Here is a 17,984-nt window from a genome sequence, read left to right as displayed (position 1 = left end):
TGGTTTTAAAACTCCAAGTCCCATGTCCCGGGAAAAACCCTTTCTCAGGCAAACCAGGAGGGCTGTTCCCTCTACCAGGAAGACTCATTGCTTTGCCTTCTGTCTCCAGCTTCTAGAAAGGAAAGAGTAAGACTGGAGTAAGGTGAGGGGAAATTGCAGGAGGGGAAAACTCAAGACAGCCAAGAGGTGGCACCCTCCCTGCCTTTCTGGCTGTCGCACAGAAGAGGAGCCTCAGACAGAAGATGGACCCGTTTCTGCTAAAGGTGACCAAAGGTGGGGGTGGTGAGTTCCTCCCACGGGAACGTTTAGCAGAGCATCTAGCAGAATGGACACCTGCTTTGGAGCCCACCTCCAGGCCATTCCCAAGATGCTCTGTCTCTTCCATCAAGGAAGACCGCTTCCTTTCTCAGTTTACAGGAAGCATATAGAAGAATGTAGTTGTCTGCAGACAGACATGAAAAGATGCTCATGACCAATTGCTTAAGCCAAAAAAGCAGGTTGCAGAATGCTTTGCACCCTATGAGTTCTTTTCTGTAAATAAATGCATTAGAAGCAGCCCAGCAGGATGACACCTCCTGCTATATTTAACCTCTTGTCAAAGACAAGGTTCAAGATGCTTGCTTAGGTTTTCAGAGAGGAACAAAAAAAAATGCCGCAGCTTTTATCATAATAATGATAATGCTCATAATAACATTCCAAGCTTTGAGCTGCTCACTGCCTTTCACCATAAATACAAGGCCCAGAACTTGTCTGGAGATCTTGCTGCGGTCATGCCAAGTGTTGAGAGAGTTTTCTTGCTTTTTCAAATGTTCTTCTGGGAACCTGAATTGATGCATCTGCCCATTTCTATGCCGAGCACTGTGTTTGTGGTTCTTTTCTTAAACAGCCAAGCTGTTTTTCATCAAAAGTTTCCTGGTACAGGTTTTATGACATTAATGCCCTTCGGCCAAAATGCAGAGTCTAAACTTTTGAGCCCACCAGGGCAGAGCTGCTGTGGAGAGTCTGCAGGAACTGTTTCTCTCTCTTCTGGCTACAAAATAAGACTTCAGACCATAATCTCCATGGTCCTGAGGCTGGACCACCTCAATAAAGCTGGGAGATTCCTGTGCTGGGGTGCATGAGCCGGAGGGCCCAGGGCTCAGTCAGGCCAAGCTCGCTTCCTTGCTGGCTCCTGGGGAGGGCACAGAACACAGGTTTCCTAGAAATCCCTGGGAATGGCCTTCTAGGCCGTCTAACCTCTCACCTCCATTCAAGGAAGACAAGATTTGGTAAAACAACTTCCTAGGAAGCTGCTTCCTTTGACAGTGCCTGCAGAGCCTGAACACAGGTGCTCTTTTCTCTCTCTGCTGCTGAGTTATTCCTCCCCGAGGCAGCATACAGCACCAAGACCTGTTGCCTCCCCAAGAGCTCATTTCCTCACTCACATCATCCCTGGGAAGACGCTGGCACAGAAGCAGGTTAATCTCACAGCCCACCCGAGCTGGCTGTGGGCTTGGCCTGAGCATCCTCTCCCCTCCTGCACTCAGCCACCCAGGCTGGGAAGCCCAAAGAAGGAAACACCTGTTCGCCCTGTCTTAGGGATGGGCTGCACATTCCCCAAGATACAGGGTGAGTCACCGCGGGACCATGGAGCGGAATTTACTCATCCCCCAGGAATGGACCCTTGGAAGGCTCCAGAATGACTAGCCTCAAGTGTTCTGTCTCAGGCACAGGGCATTTTCCCCCCCAAACCATGTCTGCAGTCACTTCCTCTCTGGACACATCCTGTTTCTGAGAGCAGGCGACTTGCCAGGCAGATCGCAGCCTCTGCTGCTGGGAGCAGACGGGCGGAGACATCCTTCCTCTGATTTCTAGTACCTAATCCCATCTTCCTTCCCAGTCAGAGATATCAATCAGCATCTCTGCTTTTCCCAGGTCTCTGCACGCCAAGAAGAGAGAGTCTAGAAGCAATGTTTCTATCGGCAACTCCAACTTACTGGAAGTGCTTAGAAACCACCAGCTTCTCAGGCACAGGTAATTAGGGAAGGGTCTAGGGCAAGGATCCTTTCCATCCATTCATTCGTTCATACAATAAATGTTTATTGAGTACCTACTATGTGTCAAGCCCTATTCTAGATGTCTGGCTATGGAAGTAAACAAAACATAAAAATCAATGCCCTCAGAGCAATTACATACAATCTGCTGGCAGGTGATAAACAAGATAAAACATAAAAATTTATGGCATGTAAGAGTGGTAAATGCTAAGCGGAGAAAACAAAGCTGGGAAAGCAAATATGAAGTGTAGAGTATGGAGGGAGGCATGAAATGTTAAACAAGGTGGCTGGTGAAGTCTCTGCTGGAAAAGGAAGTTGTGAAGAAAGACCTGAAGGAGGCAAGGGAGTGAGCAGTGGTGGCAAGAGCATTCTCGGCAGCTGGTACAGCACGTGCAAAGGCCCTGAGGTGGAAGTGTGCCTGGACTGTTTGGTGAACAAGGGAAAAGCCAGTGTGGCTGCAATGGAGAGAGGAGGGGAGAGGCACATGAGTTAAAGTCACAGAGGTAGTACGGACTTCGGTTTTCACCCTGTGGCAGAGGAAGCCACATGAGAGTTTTAATAGAGGAGTGACAGGATCTAATTTATGTTTCAACAGGGTCTCTTGGGAAGCTACACAGACAGTAGCCTGAAGAGGATGAGGGCAGGACGTGAAAGCCAGGAGGCCACTTCAATGGGAGAGATAATGCAGTAGTCTACGGGAGAGATAATGGTGGCCTAGAGAGCTAGTGGCAGGGTAGGTATGGTCAGCAGTGGTTCCAGAATATTCTGAAGATAGAGCTCACAGGATTTACTGATAAGATATGGGGTGTGAAAAAATACAAGGAGACAAAGATGACACCAGTGATTTTGGCCCAAGTAAATTGAAGAATGGAGCTGCTGTTAATTAAGATGAGGACCCCTTGTAAAAGGAGCTGGTCCAGGGCAGAATATCAGGAGCTTGGTTTCAGCCATAGAAACTTTGAGATGCCCATTAAACATCCACATGGAGTTGTCAAGTAGGCTGTGGAGACATGGGTCTGTGGTTCAGAGCAGACGTCCTGGCTAGAGATAGATAATTTGGAGTCATGCTTTTAATGCTGGCACTTGTTCACTTGAGTTTTATTTCATATGGTGAACATTTGAAAAATGTAATCCTTAAAAACCTTATAGTATGTGATCCTTTAAAGATGTAGGTCAGATTATGTGATTTCTCGACTTTAGACCTTCAAATGATTTCCTTTTTCAGTCAGATTAAAAAGCAAACTCTGATACGTATAGCTGAATTGCTTTGTTGTACATCCAAAACTAGCATTGTAAATTCTTTTTGTAAAAAAAAAAAATCTGAAGACAGTTCAGTAGTGTCTATCAAAGCAAAAGCTACACCCCCAAACCCCATCTCTTATTTCTACTCAGCTGAAATGCATCCTCATGTGTTCCAAAAGACACAAATGAGAACGCTCATAGCTGTATTATTCTAAATAACCCTCAATTTGGAAGCCATCCAAATGTTGATCAACGGTAGAACAGAGAGATAAACTGTAGCATATTCATACAGTGTAATACCACACAGTAATGAAAAAAGGAACCATGACCATATAGGGCAAGATGGACGCATCTCACAAACATAACTTTGAGTAACGTCAGACACCAAAGGGTAAAACTGCATGATTCCGTTTGGATGAAGTTCAAAAACAGGCAAAACTAATCTCCCGTCACAGACACTGAAGTCATGGTTATCCTCACGGGGGATGATGACAAAGGAGGCAGGAGAGAGGCTTCAGGGTTGCTGGGGATGATATTCAGTAGCGCGGTTGGGATGGTGGTTAAAATGGGTGTGTTCAGTTGGTGAAAATTCATTGAGTTGTACGTTTATGATTTGTGTACTTTCCTCTACCTGTCTTATATTTCCATAGAAAGCTTACACAAAGCTCTTATCTGAAAGGCCCTCCATGATAACGCCACTCCCTCTCCCTAACGTCCCTTTCTGACTGCGCCCCAGCTTTGCTCATCCACCCTTGCCCTGTTCTCCAACACACACTGTTGTTTGTTCCTCCCTTGAGGATTTTGCTCTTCAGCTCCATCTGCCTCCAGATAGCCACACAGTCCGCTCCCTCACCTAATTCCAGTCTCTCCTTGAACTCTCCCCTGGCAAACCCATGTGAAATGACCTCCTCCACCACATTGTTGCCTTACGTTCTTTATCTTTCCTAAGCATTTTTCACTGCTTTACTAAACTATTATGGGTGTATTTGTTCATTCTCTGTTTATTGACTGTCTGTCTTGCGAGAATCTAGAGTGAGAACAGATATTTTGTTTTCATTCACTGCTGTACTTTCAGTTCCTAAATTGGGGCCTGGCACTTAGTAGGTGCTCAGTAAATATTTGCCCGATGACTGAATGCCCTATAGAATGAATGCACTATACAGTGCAAATAAGACAGGCATGGCTCCTGCTCTCATGGGGAAAAGAATGCTTAGGTTTTTAGAAGGAGTATAAATAGTCTAGCTAGCTCTGAGGTAGGAGTCGTGTTTCTTTGTATTTTCACAGGATCCAGGACAGGGACTGACTTATAGAATGGGTTTTTGATGTATGGTTATTGTGGACTTCAAAGCTGCATTTCTGGGCTTAGAAATTCATTCCCTTGAAGAAAGAATGAAGACAATTGATTGAATAGGTGAATGAGTATTTTTAGTCCCATTTGGTTTCCTCCAAGCCGTAGAAGAGACTGGATTCTAGCCCACCAGCAAGTTCTTGAAATCAATTGTGTGTTTGTGTGTGTGTGTGTGTGTGTGTGTGTGTGTGTGTGTGTGTGTGTGTGTGTGTGTGTGAGTAGATGTAACTGTCAACACCATCAGTTTATTGGTGATCACTAAATTGTACCACATTTCTACATCTTGACAAGATCATTGTAATCTCAGCAGCAATTCTAGGGCATCAGAGCTCCCTGTGTGTGGAGACTGGACTTGTCTTGATAAGTAGGAGCAAGGCAGGGCAGCAGGGGACTCTAAAGAAGAGCTTAAGACAAGGCTCAATGTCTGGGGAGGAAGAGGGGCACTGGGTAGGGGACCAAGGAGGACAGGTCACTAATTTACAGGAAGTAGCTGCCCAAGCATGTGCCTGGGCTGATGTCCTGGCTGGGAGTCTCACATCCATTTCTATCTTGAAGCTGGACATCCTGCCCTGTTCTAGTGATGTGAACATTTGGCCGCAGCCTGCCTTAGGCTGCACCTGCACTCCACAGCTCTAAACCCAGAGTGCTGTCCTCCTGGGTACGTGAGAGGGTCACAGGATCTAAAGGGTTACATGACTGGTCCGACCCCCCTCCTGCCTGTTGGGTCTTTTATCCCACCAGCTCACATACCTTCTCACATAGTAATTAACCTCCCCACAGCCCCAAGTGGAAGCTAGAGATGTTAAACACAGCGTTCCTTGTTCAGTTGGGAGAAAAGAGGCAGGAGTGCTTCTGAGTGTCTTGGCTGGAGGGCACACACAGTGAGTCAGCGATGTCTCCCAGGAGGGGAGTCTGGAGTCCTGTCCACAAGTGACATGTTTTACTTTAATCACCACCCCACCCAGCGCCTTCTGGTTGCTTCCTTCACAGCTCTGTGGTGTCTGTTACCACTTCTCCATCAGCTTGCCCTCCCCCAAAAACGTGTTGGAATTTTTCAACTATGAGATCTTTTTTGTTTTTCCCTCCCCCTTTATCTGGTAAGCTTTTTTATTTCTTTACTATCATCGTGGCAAGGTCTCCTGAGGCAGGCGAGAAAGACCCCTATGAACAGTCTGCCATTATCAAAAAGTAAATTTGAAAATTATATTGACATCATCATCGCTTCCAGAAAATTCAGGGGGAAAAAGGTGGGGGGATCTCTCTCTCGTCTCTTCTCCCAGCAAAACCACTATTATCTTCCTGGTGTATTGCTCATGTGATTCTTTGCTAGGCATGTTTTCAGAATGTGGTCATGTTCTTGGTTTGCATGAAGTTTATATCCTTTTTTCACTTGACATTTGCATTAGAAGCATTTCTCCTTCGTTTTTGACATAATCTTTTAAATCGTTGCTTGAAAGGGATTTCATCAGGGAGATTGACAAGAAAACACTTTAAGCAGAATCCTCTTGTTGGTATCTTACCAAATATTTAAGGTGTTTCTGGTATTAATTCATAAGGGGTGTCTATACTCAGTATTATTTTTAAACTAGAAGAAGCTATCACTTGAATATTGCCAATGAAATTTGATATACAATAAGGGTATATAAACTCATGGGAAAATATAGATAATTTAAAAAATAGTGTTGGGGACAACTGAATAGCCATCTGGGAGAAAAAAAATCTCAGATCCATATCTTAAAAAAATTTTTTTTGTTTCTTTGGGGGGAGGTAATTAGGTTTACTTATTTATTTATTATTATTTTTTATTTAACAGAGGTACTGGGGCTCAAACCCATGACCTCGTGCGTGCTAAGCATGCACTCTACCACTGAGCTATACCCTCCTCTCTTCAGATCCATATCTAGAACTAGGATAAATTTATTTGTTCAAAAAAGGAAACAAAGAAACTATAAAAATACTTGAAAAATCCATTGGAGAATTTTTTATTATTTCATAAATGGAAATCTTGTCCAAGTATGAAACAAAGCCCAGCATCCATAAAATTAAAAAATGAATAAATCTGATTATGTAAAAATCTAACTTCTTTACAGCAGAAATCACTATACAAGCTCTCAAAAGACAAATGACAAACTGGGAAATACATTTTCAACTTTGAATACAGAAAGGACTCATTTCTGTAATAAGAGTTCCTACAAAATGGTAAGGAAACAAGCCAATACCCTAGAGGAGAAATGCTCAAAGACTATGTACAGATAATTCACAGAAAAAGAAGACAAAAAACAAGTAATAGTCTTTATTTTTCAGATTGAGAGGGACTGAAAATTCAGTTTAGCTTAGTGGTTAAGGTCCTTAACCCTGGCTTAGAAAACCTTGGTTTGAATCCCCATCCCACTGAGTTAGGGGAGAATGATTACTGTTTGATTCATTGATTTCTCAGGAGCAGTGATGCCCTTTGGTGATGCTGTAATTTATAATAAGAAATATACATTTGGTCTTGGTCCTGTTTCTGGCACAGAGATCCTAAAACCTTTGGAATTTCCAAAGTGAAGAGAGTGGTAAAGATGTCTTTTGTTATGTTAATGTGACTTTTGGACTGCACCTAAGGTTAGGGGCTGGTTGCCAGGAGACCCAACCACATGATTAGAGAGTTGGCACTTTCAGTCCCACCTCCCTGACCTCCCTGGAGGGGACAGGGGCTGGAGATTGAATTCAATTACCAATGGCCAGTCATTTAATCAATCGTGCCTGTGTAATGAAGCCTCAACAAAAACTCTTAAGGAGAGGGTTTTGAGAGCATCCGGGTTGGTGAGCATGTAGAGATTGGAGAGTAGCATTACTTGCTCTTTCTGCACACTTTGTCCCATATATCTCTTCCATCTCTCTGTTCTTGAATTATATCCTTTTATGATAAACTGGCACTCTAGTAAGTAAAATGTTTCTCTGAGTTCTGTGAGCTGCTCTAGCAGATTGATCGAACCTAAGGAGGGGATTGTTGGAACCTCCGATCTGTAGCCAGTCAGTCAGAAGTACCGAAAATAACCTGGGTTTATGATTGACGTCTGAAGCAGGGTGTGGGCAGTCTTGTAGGACTGAGCCCTTAACCTGTGGAATCTGACACATCTCCAGGGAGATAGTGTCAGATTTGAATTGAATTGTAGGATACCCAGCTGGTGTCCGAGCATTACTTGGTGGTATGTATGGGGGTGGGGAGGACCCCCGTCTACACATTGGAATTTGGGCTCAGAAACCTTTTACTTTTATAAGGATATTTGCTGCATTGTTAATTAATTAGCAAAAGACTGGAAACAACCTAATAAGGGATTGGTTAAATAAATTAAGATATATCCTAGTTGTGCCCTGATATGGAATGATAATTAAAGAAAACAAAGCCTGAAAAAGATATGTATTATCAGTTTCCAAATTGTAATATTGTCTAAATCCCTAATATTGTCCCCAAGTTGGGGGCTGGGACAAAATTGAAGGATGCTTTTTCACTGTGTACAACTTTGATTTCTGAGTAAAACTTACTGCTCATTCACAGAAAACTAACATTTCTATTTTAAAAATTGAAATAAGAAGCTGCCAGTGGTAGGGCTGATCTTTAGGAAGACTCCCTTAGGTGGCTTCTTGTGTTTAGGTACGTATAAGGCAAAGGACACCACCAGACTTGGGGGCTTCTGGAGTGTGGTGTCTGAGGCCATTCCACCCAAACCCCTTGGAGTACAGAGCTCAAAAGTTGCTGGGGAGAGGTGGCAAAATCTGCCCTTAATAAGGCTTAATGATATTAGAATCTCACTGCTGGACTGAGCTGGTCCTCACTGTTGTCCGAAGGCCGTGGGGGACTGGAGGAGGAACTCCCCAGGTGAGCCAAAGAGGGGCTGAGGCTGGAAGCCTGCCCTCCTGGGGAAAGGAGCAGGGGTGGCCAGCTTGTGCCCAAGGGCCCAGTAGCCTCCTTCCAACCCTGTGGGAGAGGCACCCTGGCAACCATGGCAAAGATGGGCTCTTTGGAGACTAGCTGATTTTCTCAGTCAAGAGAAAGCCCAGAAGATTTTTGGAAAAGCTTCCTGGGATAAAAGGAAGACAGCAACACGTCTCCAGTCATGTCAATTTTAAAGAAGATGGATCTTTATTTTTGTACCTTATGCTGGAGAAGCAGGACAAATTTGTTAACACTTAAATAATAGCATGATCAGCAACCTTCTCCTTAGTGCTTTCCCACATTGTATATTATTGGTTTATTTGAAGCAGATACTGAGAAGTAAGATTATGGAGTTAAAAGCTGTGGACATTTTATGTGTGACTTTGTCAAAGGATTATATCCACTTCATATATTTCCAGCCGTGTGAAAAACAATGGGTTCTTCCACATGAAAGCTTGTACATGAATGTTCATAATCAACAAAGAGTGGAAACATCCCAAATGTTTCCCACATCCCCCAAATGATGACGAGGTAGACAAAAATGTGGTATATCCATACAGTAGAACCTTATTTGACAATGAAAACGATTAAAATACTGATACATGCCATGGCATGGATGAACCTTGAAAACATTATGGGAAATGAGAGAAGCCAGTCACAAAAGGCCACATATTGTATGTCCATTTATTTGAAATATCCAGAATAAGCAAATCTGTAAAGGCAGAAAGTAGATTAGTGGTTGTCTACTGCTGAAGGAGACAGGGGTGGGAAATGACTGTTAGTGGGTTTGGTGTTTCTTCCTGGGCTGATGAAAATGTTCTAAAATTAGCTAGTGATATGGTTGTACAACTCTGTGAATATAATAAAAACCACCGGATTGTACACTTTAAAAGGACGAATTGTATGGTAAGTGAATTATACCTCAATAAGGCTATTACCAAAAAGGCAATAAGTTCTAAGAAACTCTTAACATGAGGTTCTTCTTTATTGTTATATTTTCCTGATTCAATTAATTATAAGTATTTTAATATTTGAATACTTTAAAAAATTTCTGGAATATTTAAAACCTTTTTTTTTTTTTTTGGATGAATTGTATGTGCAAGTACTTTAACCCAGTAATCTTTTGGGTTATTGGGATTTTTTTCTTGTGAACTTGTTTATCTACATAATAAAAATTTTAAACTTTTGTAGTCACATTTGGGAACAGAGTACAGTCTGTTTCTTTTACTTTTGTGTTAATTTTTATTGGGTATACATAAGTATAAAAAATAATTTTATAGAGTTAAATCCATAATTTTTTCTTTTGTAATCACTTTTATTGTTTTTAGGTTTGGGAATTTATTCTCTGTAGGAAATAATATAGAAAAGTAAATGAGTCAGAAATAAGGCTGACTTGATAATAAGTTGAAGGGCTGATACTTTGAAATAGTAAAACAATCTGATGATCTAAGTAGACAAAAAAGGGGGGAACTGCCACATAACTAGAATTAGAAATAGAAAGAAAATAGAATACAGATGGGAAGAAACACCTTAAAAATTAAAACATGTGATGTTCAGCTCAATTCTAGTAAGTCTGCAATTCTTGATGAAGTGGGAAATTTTTCTGGGGAAATGAAAGTGACCAAAATTGATCCATGAAAAAGCACTCGATCAGAATAAGTAAACAGGTTTGGAAGAAACCGAATATGTTTGTCATTAAAGAAAAAAGTCAATTCCAAGAAAATCTCTGAGTCCAGAGAATTTGCCAGTCTGTACTGTCAGCTTTCAGGAAAACAAAGGCTAGTGGGCATGCAGCAAGATTGAATCTCATTTTTCCAAGAAAAGGTTGTAACTGGAAAGAGTTCATATCCTTTGACCTCAAGGTAATCTCAATTCTAGGACTCATACTAATAAAATAACCAGGGATTTTTGACCAAGATTATTCATTATAGATGTAAACTAGTGAAAAATTGGAAACAACCTAAATATTCAACAGTAAATGGGCAATAAATGGGAATGGGCAATAAATCAAGTATATTTACAGGATAAAGCACTATATAGCCACTGAAAATCATAATATTTAATGATATGGAAACAGTCTCATGATAGGTGAAAAATCTGGATATAAAATTGATTTTACAATATAGTCCCAACTTGGTTTAAAATTTTTTTATGTTTATGCATAAAAACATAACTAGACAGAAATATTAATAGTGTTTATATCTGAATATATAAAATTTTCTTCTTTGTAGTTCTCTGATGTTCCAAGTCTTCCATTTTGAACATATATTACTTTTATAATCAGAAAAATATTTAAAATACATAAATTTACATAGAATAAGAAATAAAGGAAATATATCAAAATAATAACAATAGTCATCTTTGAGTGGTGGTAGATAAAAAATTATTTTTGGTTTCTCCTTTATAGTGTTTACCCTTTTCCAAATTTTACGAGCAGTTATTACTTTTATAATAAACATTTTAAAAAAAATCAGTCTCCATAGGCTAGATAATCTTTTAATTATATTTTTAAGGTTTTCATAATTATTTTTAAGTGAATGTTACATATGATAAATATCACTTTTTTGTAATTTATTTTCCATTAATGTATTATAACCACTTTTAATGAGCATTTTAATGTCCTTAAATATTCATCTAAAATATTTTTAATGGCTACATATTTTCTTATTAATGTTTCTTTTTTTAACTAGACTTTGATTTTCTTTTTCTAATTCAAACTCTGCTTAAATGAACATTCTTACTCATCAATCTTTCTCAGATAGTCCTCCAGTTTTTAAGTTCTCTATAGTCTCCTGAATGAGGGTAGTATAGCCTTGGATTTCTCTCCAGGGCTGCAGGGCACTTATCCCCTCCCCAGTGAGCAGTCCAGTCCAGTGTCCCTCCAACTTAAATGTGTATTTGAATCGCCTGGGCATCTTTTTGTACTGCAGGTTCTGATTCAGTAGGTCTGGGCTGGCCCTGAGACCCAGCACTTTTTTTGAATGGGCTTCTCCTGAGGTCCATGCTGTGGTTCTGCAGATCACACTTTGAGGAGCCAGGTTCCAAGCCAGTGTATCTTCTGCCAGTTCAAACGACTCAAAAAGCCTTCCTCCTGTCTCAAGGTCTGTCTCAACAGAATTCCAATCCCAGCTCCACCACACTGGTTATGGCTCCTCCCTACAAAACCACATGGAAGAAGTTTAATTCAGCCGAACGTGATTTCTTTCTGGTTATTTTCAGGCAGCAGATGTGTTCCTCTGAGTTTTCTTTCTCAGCTTTTCCAAACATTCTGCATGGGACATGGCTTGATGCCCCCTGCGCATCTTGATTCCGTTGTCCTTTGTCCCTTTCACAGTATAGCACCCAGAACTGAGACTATTACTGCTTGTAGGGTAGGCTGATGGACTGCAGGTGGAGGGGGAACATCATGACCCTCATCCTCAGTAGAATACTGCTATGAATTCAACTAAGAGCCCATGGTCAGCCCCTGAAGTTGTTTCTACAGGGGCTGTTGTTGATTCACATCTCCCTCAACTTCTACTTTAGCAATTGACTCTTTGAATCCAAGTGACCCAATGGATCCCACTTGAATTGGGCATAGGGCTGTCCTTGTCTCAGAGAAAAATGCTATGACCACAGGAAGGGGGCGGTGTTGAGTCAGAGATTCCACCACCATTTGGACCAATATAAAGGTGTTGCTGGTATTTGCAAATCACATCTTTATTGGCTTCATTTAGGAATCTTGCTATTGACAATCACATTTCTGAATCGATAGCAATTGATGATCCTGCAGAAGTTTTTACTTTTAGTTTATTGAAGTAACCTCCTAACTGTAACCATCTCTCTTCCCCTTCCCATTCATCCAATATGGGGTACAATAATTTGTACTAGTAATATGTAATATTACTAACATATGTAACATGACTGTAATATACACTCTTTGTGGAAAATTCAGAAAACATCAAAGTTAAAGAGGAAAGTGAAAATCCTATATAATGCTATCATCCAGTGGCAATCATTGTTGACATTTGGTATATGTCATTCTTTCATTCTTTTGTATTTGCATATTTTCATCTTTCGAAAACCCAATATTTTAAACTGTCTTATTACTTGAGTAACAGATGTTCATGATAGAAAGAAGTGGAAAATATGAATATGCAAAAGAAGAAGAAAGAGAAATCCCCATTATCTAGAAATAACCTCTAGTCACATTTTTGTATTTCTTTTGATATATTTAAATCTACGTACATATTATATTTTTTCTGTTAATAAATGAATTTATGCAGTAATAGTATATTATAAAGTTTTTTCACTTGAAAGCATGTTGCAAGCATTTTCCCAAGTAAAGAAATACACATATCAATAGTATTTAATATTTATATATTATATGTATGCTATGTATCTTATATTTAAAAAATATATTTCTATAATAGTTTCTTATTGGATGAATATATTCCATAGTATGAGTATAGCATAATTTATTTAACTGATCCTCTATGTTTAGATATTAAAATAGTTTACAGTTTCTTGATGGAATATAGAGTTTTTATTCTAATTGGAATCACTGGGTAGGTCATGTGTTCTTAACTTCTTTGTTAATATGTACTACTTGGTGATGTTTAACTCAATGTTCTTAAACATTTTATGAATTTAACTTTATTACAAATATACAATTCAATGTATAGTTTATCTATTTGCTTTTTTTCTTTAACAATTTTTTTACATTTTTATACAATTTTTTAAAGTTACTTTCCACTTACAGTTATTACAAAATATTGTGTATTTTCCTTGCGTTGTACAATACATCCTTGAGCCTATCTTATACCCAATAGTTTGTACCACTCAGTCCCCCACTCCTATATTACTAACCCCCCATTGGTAACCAGTAGTTTGTTCTCTATATCTGTGGGTCGGCTTCTTTTTTGTTATATTCACAAGTTTATTGTATTTTTTAGGTTCCACATATAAGTGATATCATACAGTATTTGTCTTTCTCTGAATTATTTCACTTAGCATAATGCCTTCCAAGTCCATCCATGTTGCTGCAAATGGCAAAATTTTGTTATTTTTTATAGCTGAGTAGTATTCCAGTGTGAATATATATATATACACACACACACCACATCTTCTTTATCCATTCATCTGTTGATGGACACATAGTTTGCTTCTATGTCTTGGCAATTGTAAATGATGCTGCTATGAACATTTGGGTGCATATATCTTTTTGAGTAAGCGTTTTTTTGTTTTGTTTTGTTTTGTTTTCTAATATATACCCAGGAGTGGAATTGCTGGGTCATATGATAGTTTTATTTTTAGTTTTCTGAGCCACTGTTTTCTGCAGTGGCTGCACCAATTTACATGCCCAGCAACAGTGTACGAGGGTTCCATTTTCTCCACATTCTCACCAACGTTTGTTATTTGTGTTCTTTTTGATGATAGCCATTTTGACAGGCGTGATGTGATATCTCATGTGGCTTTGATTTGCATTTCCATGATGATTAGCAATGTTGAGCATCTTTTCATGTGCCTGTTGGCCATCTGCATTTCCTCTTTGGAAAAATGTCTATTCAGTTCGTCTGCCCATTTTTAAATTGGGGTTTTTTTTTTATGTTAAATTGTATGAGCTGTTTTTATGTGTTTGATATTAATCCTTTATTGGTCATATCATTTGCAAATATTTTCCCCCATTCAGTAGGTTGTCCTTTCGTTTTGTCAATGGTTTCCTTTGCTGTGCAAAAGCTTTTAAGTTTAATTGGGTCTCATTTGTTTATCTTACTTTTATTTTCTTTACTTTAGGAGGTGGATCCAAAACAATATTGTCAGAGTGTTCTGCATATGTTTTATGAGTTTTATAGTATCTGGTTTTACATTTAGGTCTCTAATCCATTTTGAGTTAATTTTTGTATATGGTGTTAGAAAATGTTCTAATTTCATTCTTTTACATATAGCTGTCCAGTTTCTCCAGCACCCCTTGCTGAAGAGACTGTCTTTTCTCCATTGTATATTCTTGCCTCCTTTGTCGTAGATTAATTGACCATAGGTGTGTGGGTTTGTTTCTGGGCTCTCTAGCCTAATCCATTGAGCTATGTGCCTGTTTTTGTGCCAGTACTATATTGTTTTGGTTACTGTAGCTTTGTAGTATAGTCTGAAGTCAAGGAGCATGGTTCCTCCAGCTCTGTACTTTTTTTTTTTTAAGCAGAGAAAGGTTTATTGCAGAGCCAAGCAAGGAGGATGAGTGGCTCAGCTCATGCTCAAAACATCTGAACTCCCTGATGGTTTTGGGGGAAAAGTTTTTATAGGCAAATTTTGGGGTAAGGGCTGCTGGGCATGTGACTTTCTTCTGATTGGTTGGTGGTGAGGTAACAGGCAGTGTTCCAGGAATTTTGTGCTTAACCTGAAGTTTTCATCTTTCCAGCTCTGTTCTTTTTTCTCAAGATTGTTTTGCCTATTCAGGGTATTTTATGTTTCCATACAATTTTTAAATTATTTTTTAATTTTATTTCTTTGAAAAATGCCATTTTATAAAGATTATAATGAATCTGTAGATTGCCTTGGGCAGTATGGTCATTTTAACAATATTGATTCTTCCAATCCAAGAACATGGTATATACTTCCATCTGTTCTACTTGGTGTTTTTGATGGCCAATATGGCATTCCACTAGTTGAGTATATTAAGATTGCTTAGGTATAATGTAATCACAAATGGCACATTAGAAATTGCTATTTCTGACAAGAAAATTCACAATGGACATTAAGTAATATAGTAGATATCTTTAGTTTTATTTTCTATATACATTTTATATTCATATGCATGAAAATTTTCTAGCATTTTCTCTCTGCATGCCTCTTCTCAAGTATGTAAAAGCTGAGACAACTCAAGCCAACAGAACCTTCTCCTTTCAGGCTACTCTACCATGAGGGTAGGCAGATTTCACTTTGGTTAACTCAGAGTTCTTTCTTGAATCTCCTGTGTAATGACGCAGGAGAGGAATTCCCTCTGTGGTCTTAACTGGCTCAATTGCTTTTCATGGCTTCAGTTCTATGGAAAACTATTTTAGAGAACATTTAGTGAACTTAATCTGTGTGTTTTCACATTGTGAGGATTTACTCTGTAAGAATATTATTTCACCTGTAGTTGGAGAAAGTGGCTTGTTTTGGCAATCTTTCTTTTGTTATGAGAATTCACATGAGCCAAATTTCACTTTCAGAAATACTGTGGGCCAAGTTTCATGCTGTGTAAGTTCATACCTAAAGACTTCAAATTTCTGAATGGGTTCATAAAATGAAAAACAACTTACTTGTGCTTGCTGCCTTTCCTTAGAAATTAATTCCAGAATGTTTTAAATGCCTACATACACTCATAGGTTTAAACTGTTAGTGATAGTAGTGAATGAATTCAGAAAAAAGACCTATCAATATTTTCTGATGGATTAGACCACATGTTTTAATAATTTTGCAAATAAGGAAATTCTGATATTGAGGGGACACCTTCTTGGTTCCAATAAAGATGATAAAAGTCATCCTGAAGAATATTTTTAAAGACACAACTTGAAAATTATGTAAGAATTCCATTCAAGCTTGACAGGGCTTGGTGTAATAAATATTTGATGAATGAATGTATACTTCATATTTATTCTACCAGGATAGTAAAAAAAAATATGGCTCCAGTCTCTTGATTGCCATATGAAATATCTTTTGGTAGGGGCACAAATGGACTGGGTGTCATTTTACCTTTGGGTTTAAATATTTGGCTTTCAGATGCTTTCCTGCTTTTGTCTCATCCCAGTCTCAATTCATTGACCATGGTGCTGCTTTTCTAATTCTCTATACTGAATCCATGTTCCACTTCTTGGCATCATCTGCCATCTCTGGTTGAGAGTCCTTGTCCTCTGGAAGCTTAGGTGATGTTGACCATGAAATAGGCCAACCTACTGAACACTCCCTGAACTACAAACATGGGAATGGGACATAATGTTGTTGCAGGAAAGTGTTTATAGCATCAATCTTTCTGTGGAATGAGAAAAGAAAATCCTTTTTCAGTTCAGTCCCTAATCAAATGCTAACTTTTCATAGGCTTTACATAGTCCCTCTCCCTTTTGACAGTCTGCCCTGCCTGCACGTGAACAAGCCCAGGCTAGCCTGCTGGAGGATGAGAGACCACGTGGAGCAAAGGCCATCTCACCTAAGGCCATCTTAGACTAGCCAGTCCCCAGTTGATCTGCTAGCTAACTGGCTGCTGGCCAAAGATACATGAATGAGTCCAGCTGAGATCAGAAGCCCAGTACAAATCGGTGACCCATATAATTGTGAGCTAAATAAATTATTGTGGTTTTACACACTGAATTATGAGGTGGCTTGTTACACAGCAAAAGCTAAGTGGTTCATCCTGCTAGGGAGGTCTGGTTACATCATAGGTTTAATAACTGGGTCAATTTTACTTGATTTTAAGGCAGCTTTTGGAGCTATCCTGTTCTTCCTTAACATCCTCAGCTCTACTGTAGCACTTCAGTGTGGTCACGGAGCTCTCGGGCACTGTAGTCACAGACCTGAGTCTGAATCCAGTGTTTTCCACTTGTTAGCTGTATGACCTTGGGCAAGTCCCTTTCCTCTCTCTGAGCCTTATCTTCTCAACTGTAAATCATGGAAAAGAATATCACCGAATAATATCACTTGTGGTCACTTATCCAATACCCATTCCTGGCCCCCATATTTCCTTCCTAACAGAACCCTGATTTCATCCGGGTATTCATACATCCTCTGCATTGTTCTCTGCATTCTCTACATAGCCCAGATCAGGAGGTAATTCCTTATTAGTCTCAACTGATCTTGGAAATTCCATTCCCCTTGCCAATGATTAGTTTAAGAGTGGCCTCGGATCAAAGTCTGACCCGTGGGAGATGAAAGGGAAAGATGCTATCGAAGGGCTTCTGGGAAAGATTTCTTCATTCCTAAAAAGCAGACAGAGGAAGAGATGATCTATCCCTTCTGAAGATTGTTTCATCTGGACGTGAGGCCTGGGACTGTGGTAGCCATCTACAAAGGGCAAAACCAAATGCCCTGAGGAAGGCAGAGGCATGAGATGGAAAGAACCTGGGTCCTTTAACATATCACTCAAGTACTGAAACTCCAATTATGGAATCAACCCTATCTCAGAGCTATTTATTAGGAGAAATAATAAACCTTCCCTGTTATTTAAGTTTGAGTCAGGTTTTCTGTTTCTTGCTAACCCAAGCAGCCTATATGATATATCATTTAGCCCACCATTGAGCACAGAGTGAGCCCTCAGTGAATATTAGCTCTTGTTATGATTATATTGGCTTCTTTCCCTCAACCATTAAATGGTTTCAGATTTCACAAATCTTGGAAAAACAACTGTACTGCAGTCTACGGACCCTCCCAAGAATGACACTGTCCTCTGTACTTAAGGCCCTAGATCTATGGCCAGTGGGCCAAATCTAGCCCA

The sequence above is a fragment of the Camelus bactrianus genome, chromosome 16, assembly GCF_048773025.1.
Source record: "Camelus bactrianus isolate YW-2024 breed Bactrian camel chromosome 16, ASM4877302v1, whole genome shotgun sequence".
Lineage (NCBI taxonomy): Eukaryota > Metazoa > Chordata > Mammalia > Artiodactyla > Camelidae > Camelus > Camelus bactrianus.
This window is presented reverse-complemented; position numbering follows the sequence as displayed.